Below are 14029 nucleotides of genomic sequence, written 5' to 3'. Positions count from 1 at the left end.
AAAACTGGTCCATAGCGGTCCATAATTATATATAGCTCCCATATAAACCGATCCCCAGATTTGACCTCCGGAGCCTCTTGGAGGGGCAAAATTCATCCGATCCGTTTGAAATTGGGTACCTGATGTTAGTATACGGTCTCTAACAAGCATGCAAAAATTGGTCGATATCGGTCCATAATTGTATATAGCTCCCATATAAACCGATCCCCAGATTTGAACTCTGGAGCCTCTTGGATGAGCAAAATTCATCCGATCCGGTTGAAATTTGGTACGTGGTCTAAGTATACGGTCTCTAACAACCATGCAAAAATTGGTCCATATCGGTCCATAATTATATATAGCCCCCATATAAACCGATCCCCAGATTTGACCTCCGGAGCCTCTTGGAGGGGCAAAATTCATCCGATCCGGTTGAAATTTGGTACCTGATGTTAGTATACGGTCTCTAACAACCATGCAAAAATTGGTCCATATCGGTCCATAAATATATATAGCTCCCATATAAACCGATCCCAAGATTTGACCTCCGGAGCCTCTTGGAGGAGCAAACTTCATCCTACCCGATTGAAATTTGGTACGTGGTGTTAGTATATGGTCTCTAACAACCATGCAAAAACTGGTCCATATCGGTCCATAATTATATATAGCTCCCATATAAACCGATCCCCAGATTTGACCTCCGGAGCCTCTTGGAGGGGCAAAATTCATCCGATCCGTTTGAAATTGGGTACCTGATGTTAGTATACGGTCTCTAACAAGTATGCAAAAATTGGTCCATATCGGTCCATAATTGTATATAGCTCCCATATAAACCGATCCCCAGATTTGAACTCTGGAGCCTCTTAGATGAGCAAAATTCATCCGATCCAATTGAAATTTAGTACGTGGTGTTAGTATATGGTCTCTAACAACCATGCAAAAATTGGTCCATATCGGTCCATAATTATATATAGCTCCCATATAAACCGATCCCCAGATTTGACCTCCGGAGCCTCTTGGAGGAGCAAAAGTCATCCGATGCGGTTGAAATATGGTACATTTCGTTAGTATATGGCCTCTAACAGCCATGTAAACATTGTCAAATTTTATTACTATAGAAAGTTTTGTCAAAATTTCATTTCTATAGAAAGTTTTGTAAAAAGTTTATTTCTATAGCAATGTTTGTCAACATTTTATTTCCATAGAAAATTTTGTCAAAATTTTATTTCTATAGAAAATTTTATAAAAAATTTATTTCTGTAGAAAATTTTGTCAACATTTTATTTCTATAGACAATTTTGTCAACATTTTATTTCTATAGAACATTTTGTCAACATTTTATTTCTATAGAAAATTTTGTCAACATTTTATTTCTATAGAAAATTTTGTCAAAATTTTATTGCTATAGACAATTTTGTCAACATTTTACTTCCATAGAAAATTGTGTCAACATTTTATTTCTATAGAAAATTTTGTCATGTTTTTATTTCTATAGAAAATTTTGTCAAAATTTTATTTCTATAGAAAATTTTGTCAAACTGAATTATATTATACGTATTTAATCGGCCTTTTTTTTGTTTAATATATACCCCTTATGGACTAACTTACAATTTAGAAGACAGTGTTAGGAAGTTTTAAGATACCTTGCCATCGGCAAGTGTTATCGCAACCCAAGTAATTCGATTGTGGATGACAGCCTTTAGTAGAAGTTCCTACGCAATCCATGGTGGAGGGTACATAAGATTCGGCCTGGCCGAACTTACGGCCGTATATACTTGTTTTTGGGTTCGGTTTCATTCTTGTCAAATAGTACGATTTTCAAAGTCAAAATTGGAATCGGATGGAAATTGAGGCTTCCATGACCTCAAAAATCAAATCGGGAGACCGGTAGATATGGGGTCTTTTTCGAAATATGATCCGATATATACCAAATTTGGACCATTTCTTTATAGACCTAAAATAACTCTCGATTTCAAATTTTAAGCAAGTCGGATTAAAATTGTGGATCGAGAGATGTTATATCAAATGTTTCACTTTTCTTTATGGACTTAAAACATCTCTAGATTTCTAATCTCGAGCAAATCTGATAAATTTACCACGCTCATATACATAAAACGTCGAATCGGAAGACCGGCCTGCAGATGAGAGTTGACCTGCCTGCAGATAACATAAAAGTTTGTGAGAATTTTGAATACGAAAGCTTTATTATTGAAACGGAATGGCAAACTTATAATTAATCGTACGGTGTTGGGTATACAAATTGTATTATAATTCGAAAGATTTTGAAGATCGAATACTATATTCTATAGAACAATAAAATAAGTCATCAGCAAGCATTTTTGATAGCTAGAGATTTAAATGAGTTTCAAATGTATTCCCATATTTTATATAGACACTGGTGAACCTAATGAACTGTAGTATTCAAGACAAATTTTGAGTGCAAACAAATTCGCTTCATACGGGCCCAGTTGAAAGACTTTATTTTTCATCGACTTGATTTGTTAATCAATTTTATGTGCAACATTTTAATATCCTTCAAGATTTTCCAATGCATTAAATTTCAAAGTAAACGTATTGAAACCCTTGTCTTAAACTCATCATGTACCAATATCTACATATGGCTGGAAGAAGACATCCCCTAAACGACTCTGGAATTTCAAATTTGAACGCATCACCAAGAATGTCGAATAAAATAATTTACGTTTATTAATATTTAAAATGATTTTGCATGCGAGCGATAGAGGGAATTTGGTTATGAATATTCAATGAAGTGTGTTATGTTCCGTATTCATACACATCCGATAATTGAATTATGCAAATGGGAATCACTTTATCAAATGTAATGGATAAATATTTAAGACAGTTTAATCAAAGAATGAAAAATATATAACTGGAGTTTGAATAAAGTTTTAAAGCAATGCAAATTGAATTATTTGGATAAAATTTCGAGTTTCCAAATAGGTCAGTTAGAAAAATCAAATATAAATGTCGTGAATCTCATGAATTTTAGTAGCGTAACTGGTCTTACTACTGTGGGCAAAAAATAATACGAATTTGTTCATAATTTGGAAATTCGATTTTTATTCTGGCAAATCCATTTCGGGCTTTTGAAGTAATCCCTCCAAGCCACAAAATAAGAGGTAACTTATTAATTCATGGTTAGTGTCTTTAATCAAAACTCAAAACGCTCTCCCTGTAATCGCTTGAATTTATTGAATAACCTTAAAACAGCTGAATTTGGTAATATAAATTACTTTTCCGCACGGCTTACGATGTAAAGTGAGGATCGGTTTATATTTATATGATCCAATATGACCCATTCGCGATTCCCAGGGACATATTTTAACAAGTATATACAGTAGTAAGTTCGGCCGGGGCGAATCTTAAATACCCAACATCATGAATCAAATATTATAGTTTCCTTTGAAATTTCAGGGGGGTTTGATGACAGATCAAGCAGAGCAGTTCAACCAGTCCTTCCCGAAGATAAATTTAAAGATTTTACTTATGAAGACTATATCAGATTCTGGATTTATAAGAACCATTTTTGTTTGAGTTTTAGAGGAATCATTAACATCTCTTGTATATTAAGTGTGCAAGAAAATTATAAAATAACGTCTTGATTTGAAATCTTAAATCTGTAGATTTTCACCCGAGAAGTAAAATCAGGAAATTTTACATTGAGTTTGATGCCATTTTCATGATCAGTGGGCCTTCTAAACCCTCAAGAAGCGAAATCGGCCAATATGGAGGCCTTATCAAATAGACCTATAAAAGCTTAATCCTATATACCTCTTTATTGCCCTACAATACCTCTAGATTTTCAATTTCAGGTAAATTGGTTAAAAACTGAGGATTCTAGAAGCGCAATAAGTAAATTCGGGAAATCGGTTGGTATATGGCGGCTATACCAAAACATGGGCCGATACTCGCCTCTTTATGATCCGAAAATACTCCTAGATTTCTAATTTCAGGCAAATTTGATAAAAAGTACGGTTTCTGTAAGCCCAAGACCCCTAATAGGGATGTCGGTTTATATGGGGACTATATCAAAACCTGGACTGATATAGCCCATCTTCGAACTTGACCTGCCTGCAGACAAAAGACGAGTTGTGCAATATATATATGTGCAATATATATATATATATATATATATATATATATATATATATATATATATATATATATATATATATATATATATATATATATATATATATATATATATATATATATATATATATATATATTTACTCTCAGCGCATTGTTTGAAGACTCTTTTTCATCGTTGCGCATTGTTTGGGCTCATTTGCATTGTTCGAGGACTGTCCCTCTGTTTTTCTTCATTCCAACGCATTGTTCGGAGACGTTGATAGTTCAGGGACTTTTTTTTTTTCTTTGAGATTTGTACTGGAAAGCACATCTCTACACTATTTTATGTCTTTTTTTGTCTTTTCAAACTTATTTTTACATTATTTCTATTAAAAATCGTCGTTTTATTATTTTTTATTAAAAAAAGATGTTGCCACTTTTTAACAATAACATTGAATTTATGCCGCCGTTTATTCTCGTCATAGTTATCGCCTCTGACATTCTCGATGTCACCAAATGTAAATAAACTCTGATTCAGCATTACAAATTTTAATATTTTGCCGCTAAAGGCCGGTATGCGCATCTAGCGGATATTTCATATTTGTGTCAATAATATAATTTTGATACGGCTATCAAAGGAGCATAATACAAACAATTGCTAAATGCGTCTTTTGAAAATTATTGTAATTGAAATATCCATGCAAAATATGGATACAGAAACTTTCCCTACAGGTGCAATCCGGCCATTATGAAGTAAATTTTTGAAATCGGTGTACATGGAGGTTATCTAATCTTACGCCTCCATGGTAAAATGAGACTAAATCGGACGAAAGAAATACATATGTATATAGGGGAAATATTTCAACTATGCATTCATACATGTATAGCAAGAATGACACCTTTATATCTTGGAAAACTTTGACCCCTATGGTCACATGGGTACAAAAGGGGCAAATGATATATGTGGTAGCTATATCTGAATCTTGTCCGAGTATAAGAAATTATTCCCGGTATAGCAAAATTTTAAGTAAATTAGAGTAAAACTTTGGCCTCTATGGTCAACTGACTTTGGCATGTAATGTCAGTTCCACTCTCTTTGCAAAATATCACATAATTCGAAGTGAAACTTTGACATCTGTGGTCAACTGAGTGTAAATTGGGCGAAATATAAATACGGGAGCTATATCTGAGTCTAACCGATTTCCACCAACTTATCCAGACAAAGCTACAACGACACTTCTACTCCCTGTGCAAAATTTGACGTAAATCGTTGTAAAACTTTGGCCTCTGGGGTGAACTGGGTGTAAATCGGGCGAAAGGTATATGTGGGAGCTAAATTTGAATCTAAACCACTTTCAACGGAATTCGTCATGCATAGAAATAATACTAATTTTACTCCCTGTGTAAAATTTTACGTGAATCGTCGTAAATCTCTGGCCCCTATGGTCATATGAGTGTAAATCTGGCGAATAATGTATATGTGAGCTATATCTGAATCGATTTCAACCAACTTTGGTATGCACAGATGTAATGTCAGTTCTACTCCATGGGCAAAATACATACATAAATACATAAATCGAAGTGAAACTTTGGCCTCTGTGGTCAACTAAGTGTAAATCGAGCGAAGGATATATACGGGAGCTATATCTGAACCTAAACCGATTTCCACCATGTTATCCAGGAATAGCTATATCGACACTTCTACTCCCTGTGTCAAATTTAACGTAAATCGGAGTAAAACTTTGGCTTCTGTGGTCAACTGAAGTGTAAATCGAGCGAAGGTATATGCAAGAGCTATATCTGAATCTTAACCCATTTCCACCAACTTTTCCAGGTATTGCTAGAATGACACTTCTACTCCCTGTGCAAAATTTCAAGTAAATCGGAGTAAAACTTTAGCCTCTGTGGTTATATGGGTGTATATCGGGCGAAAGTTATATATTATAGCTATATCAGTTTCTGAACCGATTTCAATCAACATTGACACGTATAGCTAGAATGTCACTCTTACTCAAATGAGTGCAAATCGGGCGAAAGATATGTATGGGAGCTATGTCTTAATCTGAACCGATTTTAGCCAACATTGGCATGTGTAGCTAGAATGCCACTTTTACTCATTGTGCGAAATTTCATATAAATCGGAGTAAAACTTTGGCCACTGTGGTCATATAAGTTTCAATCGTGCGAAAGATATATATGGGAGCTATATCTGAACCTTAACCGATTTCAGCCGACATCGGCATGTGAAGCTTTTACTCCATGTGCAAAATTTCACTTAAATCGGAGTAAACCTTTGGCTTCTGCGGTCATATGAGTCTAAATCGGGCGAAAGATATATATGGAAGCTACATCCTAATCCGTACCGATTTCAACCAACTTTACCAAGAATAGTCAGAATTACACTTCTACTCTGTTTGCAAAATTTCACGGAAATCTGAGTAAAATTTTCGCTCTAAATGTGGCGAAAGATATATATGGATACTATAACTTAACCGATTCCAATCAAAATTCTCACACTTGACGATACGATTTTTAGTCTTTGTAAAATTGGAAGCAAATACGAACAAAACGCTCTGGGGCAATATACAATCTAAATCTGATCCGATTTTTTCCAAAATCAATCCGGTTATATTCTGACCGAAATACATACTTGTACCGAGTTACTCAGCAACCTTCACTTTGATCTGTTGCAATTAAACTTAAATTTTTACGTACAAATTTATATTGAACATTTATTTGTATCTGGTTTGAATACAGAAAAAATTTTTTATATCTGGTTAATCGAGGTATTATCCATAGCTAGACAAAACTATTTCCCCATATTTTGGGCAACATACGGATACCGCAACAAAAACACTACTCATCTTTTGCCCAATTAATGAATCGACCCAATGCGGGGTGGTGTAGAACTTCCCAATATGTGGTCGAGCTTTTTTGTGCTACAAAATCACAAATTATGTGGTTGTTTATTTTTTAATGCTCCTGTGATCTGATCCTATGTATCTGAATATTAACAGATTACAAGTAACTTTTCCAGATATATCTAGAATGACACTACAACACCCTGTGCAAAATTTCACGTAAATCGGAGTAAAATTTTGGCCTCTGGGGTCAACTGAGTGTAAATCGTACGAACTATATATATGGGAGCTATATTTGAACAGATTTCAATCAATATTGCCATGTTTAGCTATAATGCCAGTTTCACTCATTGTGCAAAGTTTCAAGTAAATCGAAGTAAAACTTTGCAAAATGTAAAGGTAAAATTTCAAGCAAATAAAATAAAGCTTATGGCTCTGTGGCCAAGTGAATTTAAATCGGGAAAGATTTCAACCAGCATTAATAACGTATAGCTAGAATGTCGCTTCTACACTGAAAAAATATTTATGTGATATTAAAGATTACGCAAGTTAAATTTTAGGGTGCGAAATTTTAAAAATATTACGGACAAATTTCTTTAAAATAATGAAATTTTAATAAAATAAAGTTTATAATCTTTGCTTCAAATTTTTTTTTTCATTAAATTTAGGACACAAATTTTGTACTTTCGCGTCCCTTCGGTTAAGTCCCATGTCTTTGAGCTAAGGCTAATTTTCCTTAAAGTAAAAAACACATTATTGATTTAAAGAAATTGTCCTTAAATTATCTGAAATATTGAAACTTTAGATTTAAGATAAAAACGCTTCAAATATAGGCTAAGACTTATTTTGAGCATTTAGCGTCTTTGGTTTAAACTTTTTTTACTTGGATTTTTAAACTGGCATTTCTTCGTACGTGGGTACCTTTATTGATAAACCGCGAAAAGAGAATGAAAATTTGATAAATGAGATCCGCATATTAATTTTAATTTAATTTATCCTACATATAAAGCCAGATAGGTCGCTAAAAAATTCTTTATTTCAAAGAAGCTGCATCTATGGCTCGGAATCCAAAACCCTTAAGGGAAGTTTAAAATCTTTGTATCCAACTTTTTTGAGTGTACTCACTGTGCAAATTTCAAGTAAATCGAAGTGAAACTTTAGCCTCTGTAGTCATCTGAGTGTAAATCGGGCAAACTATATTATGGGTCATATATGAGAGCTATATCTGAATATGAATTGGCATGTAAAACTAGAATGCCACTTCTAAACTCCGTGCAAAATTTCACGTAAATCGGAGAACTTTAGCCTCTGTGGTCATATGAGTATAAATCGGGAGAAAGATAAATATGTGAATCTGAGCCGATTCTTTCCATTCTATGCATACCAAAAACACATATTTTGCCAAATTTGAAGTCGATTGGAACAAATTGTGTTCGCAGACAGACGGACGTACTTACAGACCGGTATGACTTGATTGACTAAGGGCCGGCGCTGCGCATTATTGCCTAAGACACATGTAACTCTTTTTCTTTCTGGATGTTGCAAATATATGCACTAACTTATAATAGACTCATCCACAGTGTGGCGCAGGGTAGAAACAAGTAAAAACAAAACAATGAATATAAATAACCAACTCGGGATTTGAAAATGTTTTGCAAATTACGAGAATTATCATTTATTATTAAATTTAAAGGAGCAAATACAGATATGCAACAGGGTTTATCGAAAATGACAAAATAAGAACTATGTACAACATAAAAAGCAATCCTTTAGAAAAAGTTCGATAAATTATTTCCCGCTGGTGAGATTTCACAAAACTAAAGTTAACACTTTTTATTGTGTGGAAAATGTTGTCTAAATTTACCAAACATCCACATACACATATATATTAACTGTGGTCGTAGATTTCTATATTTCAAATTGCACTATCTAACAATAACATGCACATGTTATGGATTGATTTATTTTCATATTTGAACACTTAAAAATTCCAGGTTATTTGCTTTGCCCTCATACTCCTGTAGTACAGCAACCAGCATATTGAGTGTATCGGCGGCATCTTGGAAGAAATTTTTTGGAAAACATTTGTATAATTAGGCGTGACACACAGCAATCTAGTGTTCCATCGCAACAACGCAACAAACACCAACATCCTTCACAAGAGGTGTTATCTAAGTGTGTTCCATCCAGCCACACTAAATTAGCAAACGCACATAGTTTTCCACAATTCGGTGATGGATACCGCGGGTTATCTTCAAATTGCCTCCTTCACAGAAATTCGTGATACAGTTGCTTGTTCTTGACGGTTGGTTTCATACCCTCATAGTAAAAGTTCTTTTTCTGCAAAGGTGCCGCAATAAAGAATGTAATGTAAAAATTATTAGAAATTATTTGCCAAATACAAATACTTACCAGGGGAATTAATATAATGCTTGCAGCTTTCTAATTGTAAACAATGCATTTTGTACAGACAGAACGGGAAAAAGTGTTGTCAACTATAAAATAATTTTTCTTCGACGTGAAAAGCAACAAACCTGCCAAAATTTCTTAGATTCATTTTCACTGCCTTTAGACGGCTAAAGTAATATATTTTATTGTTAAAAATGCAGTTTCGTGGAAAAACTATTCAGGAATGTGAATAAAATTATTTTATATTTCAAAACATCGCACGCATATAACAGTTTATCTGTTAAAATATTTTGAATTCGACGAAGAAAAAATCAAAGTGCTTTCATACTTCAATCCACTTTCGAACATCTCATTGAAAAAAAAACTTTAAGTTCTATGTTTTACAAAATATCCTAAAATTTTGCGATTCGGAACATAAGGAAATAAGTTAACTTAATAAAATCATGAAAAAGCATTTCTTCTATCTTTTTTTGCAAATTTTATTATAACTTGACGAGGAATGATCCAAAGTAAAAATTGAAAAGCTTTTTGTGTTAATCAATCATTAGCAAAAAGTATCTATGAAAAAATGCTGTTCGCACGTTTTCGTTTAAAAACATTTTATAGATATCAAAAGTATACTATGTTTACACTAAGCTTTTTTCAAGATTGGCAAATCTTCTTTCTTTACAATTGAAATTTTAAATCAAAACTAAATTAACATAATTAAAAATTTCAAAAAAAAAAATATATATATATTAGAATTTCAAAAACCTTTTAAGATTTAGCTAGAGGCAAATGTGTTCTCAAATAAAAAGAATTTTGTAGGCCAGTTTTCCTCCAAAAACACGTCAATTTTATAAGGTAAACCCCTCCTCATTTGGAATATATTCTGACTGAACATATTCTTTTCAAAATATATGTCAAATTATTTATTTATTGTTTATTTTAATCATACAGTAAATGTTTGATAACAAAATGGGAAAAGTAGCATTGGCTACTAAGGCCATCAGCTAAAAGTCAAATTATTAAAATAAATTTAGAGTAAATGGGAATTTCGAAGCACCGTTGGTTCACATAAATACTGTGATCGCACGAAACAAATATTTGTTTTTTAATATTGCGATTAAAACCAGATAATTTAACTCAATTAATACGTATTATCTTTTTCATCTATATTCGATTAGATTTCACAGCAATATATTTGTTTTCATTTAAAATTTTGATTGTAAGTAATCACGAAAATAAAGTAATTTTCAACTCGAAAACCGAATATAGTACCGGCATTTAGGCAGAAACGAACTTAGTGTACCAAGCATTAAAATAAATCAATGTTTAAGGAAAACGGAAACTATATGACTAATTAGTTCCTATGTTTACTCAGTTTCATGAGATTAAATCGAATTCAAATGATTTCTGTTATGCTTTTGTTTGAATAAATCGTTTAAGGGTGACGATTTTTTGACGTATTGTATTCCCAACAATTGACATCACTGCCCACGGCACATATAGGACAAACATCTTTTTCTCATTCTGCCTCACTTACGAAGTTGAGTGATCGAGTGAAATAGTTCTATAGCATGTCAGTATAACCGCGTCAGTATTGCCAAGTTGTTGAATTTTAAGAGTTGTGGCAAATTACTCTCGAATACGCAATACACTTCATAACCATAAATTAAATGCACAAGATCACCGATTCCTCCGAAAAAATTAATAATAAGCAAAATAGTAAAAAAGAACATCTAATGGGAAATATAAAAAATTTTTGGTACTTATACGCCATATGATCAAAATTCCACATTTTCTGCAATTATTGATGCAAATTACAAAAAATTTTGAACAAAATAAAGGGTATATGTTATAATTGACTTAAGTCGAGATATCTTATTTTCGAGATATCTATTAAATATTTAAAATTTTATATATAAATATAGTATATTTTAAAGATAAAATGTTATAAATAGTATATTTTAAAGAGAAAATGTTAAGTAACCAATTTGTTAAAAAATGCTTAGTTTTCGAGACATCAATCGTTGAATTTTTAAATATTTTAACATTTTTGGATAACTTTTTGCATTTTTTACAAAATTTAACAAAAAAATGAATAATGGGAATAAATGGTGTATTTTAAAGAGAAAACGTTATGTAAAAAATTTGTTACAAATGCTTAGTTTTCGAGACATCTAACGCTGAATTTTCAATATTTGAACATTTTTTAAATAAATTGCTGCATTTTCACAAAACTTAACAAAACAGTACATTGTGGGCATAAAAAGTATGCTTTAAAGAGAAAATGTTAAATAGCAATTTTGTCAAAAATGCTTAGTTTTCGAGATATCGGTCTTTGAAATTTTAAATATTTAAACCTTGTTTTGATAAATTGTTGAATATTTTACAAAATTTAACAAAAAAAGGACATAAGGGGTGTAAATAGTGTATTTTAAAGAGAAAGCGTTAAGTAACAATTTTGTCAAAAATGCTTAGTTTTCGAGATATTGAACGTTGAAGTTTTATATATTTAAACATTTTTTAAATAAATTGCTCCATTTTTTAAAAAATTTAACAAAAAGTGTATAGTTGATATAAATAGTACATTTTAAAGAGAAAATGTGAAGTAACAGTTTTGTCAAAACTCTTAGTTTTCGAGATATCGAACGATGAAGTTTTAAATATTTGACCATTTTTGAATAAATTGATCCATTTTTTACAAAATTTAACAAAAAAGATGCATAGTTGGTATAAATAGTATATTTTAAAGAGAAAATGTTAAGTAACAATTTTGTAAAAAATGCTTAGTTTTCGAGATATCGGTCATTGAAATTTTAAATGTTCGAACATTTCTTGGAGTTATTGGCAAGGCCTTGATTTATTGGTTTCTTTTGATTAAGTTAATATTGGAGCAAACAATAGAGTTCCATTCGTTTTTGCTATCATAAAGACTTTTTAAATGTGTGAAATTACAAATGAAAAGGTATGTGCACATGCATACACAAACATCAGGATGGGCGTTTTTCAAATGCAACAACTTTTCAGTTTGAGTGTAAATGTAATTTTCAACATAAATTCAGCGTGACTCATTTCAAGACGAAATCTTAGAAAAGGTGTTGAAGATAATATGAGAAAACTTTGACAAAACACTACCCTAAAATGCAACGAAGTTCGTGGTCAAATGTAAGAAATAAAAAAATGTAAATTTTAGACAAATAGCTGAATTTACTCCAAATAGATTATAATAAGAGGTAAGTGAAAATAAAATATGAAATAAAATTTTAAAAAAGTCACTAATTGTATATCTCTTTGCCGAAAACTAAAATTATGGATTCTATATTCTTGAAAACATTAAAAAGTTAACCGATGAAAAAATGTTGGACAATTAACTGGAACTGCTTCAAATAGTTTATAATTTCAAATTGACCGCATATTAATTAATTTAAATGCAGTTTTATGACACCAACAGGAAGGAAATCGAACTATCCATGCAAAAGTGTTTACAAGTAATGTTTAAGATATTTAAAGTTTTGTTGTTTTGTTCTTATTTGATGATAAGTTTAACAAGATATTTATTTTTCAATTAGTATTGTAGTGTATAATGTAGTGTAGCATATTATTATATATTTTATTTTGACGAAAATGAATAAATTATACAAAATTAATAGAATTTTCGCCTTGACTTTCAATTAGAAATGGGGATATCATTTATACATATCATTATTGAAAAGTATTTCCAACAATGTTAATTTTAAATTCGACTCGCATCGAAAATTGTTTGAGAAATTATTGAGTAGCGATGCATTTCAATTTGAGAATAATTATTGCTAATGTATTGATTTTTACTGTTGAGGGTAATCTCTTTTTTTTTTTTTTGTTGAGAACACGATTTTCTCAACAGTTTCTCAGCTTGAATATTACCCTAATCCTTTGAAAAATGTTTGAAATTTAGCATTTTTCAAACGTTTGTGTTTATTGGGATATACAAAGAAAATTACCACAGGGTTTTAAAAAAGCACAGTTGTATATTACACTATAGTGGAGTTTAAAAGAGATTTTATTGAAATTTACGAGACAGCTTATTTTTCGCTATAGAAAATCTACTGTAATCAGAGGACTTTTTTCATTTAAAATTAAACTTTTTTAAACAAATGAAAGAATTGTAATTTTTACCCAGATTTTAATTTGAATCAATTCTTTAGATCGTTGCGTTTTTAAGGCCCGTAATAAATCGCTCCTTCGCACTAAAATTGCCATTTATTCAATCTTACTTTTCTTTAATAATTCATTTCAACGAATATAAACTTTTTCAATTGTTGCTTTGGTTCATTCCCCACCAAGTTACAATAAAACCCTGAAAAAACAGTGAACCCACCCGGAAAGAAAATGTTAGCTAGTTTTATAAAAAATATATTAATTTTAAAAAAATTTAACTAAACTCTATTAGGAGCACTCTAATGAGTCTAAAATAAATTTTTCTATTGAATAAGTAAATAATTTTAATTCAAGAAAATTTATTAGGCATAATTCATTTTTTTAAATGTTAAAGAAATTTTTGTAGTTTGAACGAAAAACATTGAGTTACAAATTGCAAGAATGTCTTTAGTACCATACGAAGATCATGATGGGCTTATTATTGGTAAGATTTACAAATTTTAAGAATTTCTGAATTTTTTTGGGAGATACACGAATTTAGTAAATCTTTATGCTTCATTTGTGTA

The 14029-nt window shown here is 31.4% G+C and overlaps 2 long non-coding RNA genes across 2 annotated transcripts; one reads left to right on the top strand and one right to left on the bottom strand.

The window, feature by feature from the left end:
* Window positions 1-8572: 8572 nt before the first annotated feature.
* LOC142230307 (uncharacterized) lies at window positions 8573-9508 on the bottom strand. The gene is made up of 2 exons (XR_012720641.1): window positions 9345-9508; window positions 8573-9272 (listed from the first exon to the last, which is right to left on the bottom strand). It is a non-coding gene; the product is annotated as an uncharacterized LOC142230307 (long non-coding RNA).
* Window positions 9509-12339: 2831 nt separating this feature from the next.
* On the top strand, window positions 12340-12978 carry LOC142232411 (uncharacterized). The gene is made up of 2 exons (XR_012721119.1): window positions 12340-12559; window positions 12668-12978. It is a non-coding gene; the product is annotated as an uncharacterized LOC142232411 (long non-coding RNA).
* Window positions 12979-14029: the final 1051 nt, after the last annotated feature.

This window comes from Haematobia irritans, chromosome 3 (genome assembly GCF_050003625.1).
Source record: "Haematobia irritans isolate KBUSLIRL chromosome 3, ASM5000362v1, whole genome shotgun sequence".
Taxonomy (NCBI): domain Eukaryota; kingdom Metazoa; phylum Arthropoda; class Insecta; order Diptera; family Muscidae; genus Haematobia; species Haematobia irritans.
Note: the sequence above shows the minus strand (reverse complement) of the source record. Positions and strands in the feature narration are given on the sequence as shown.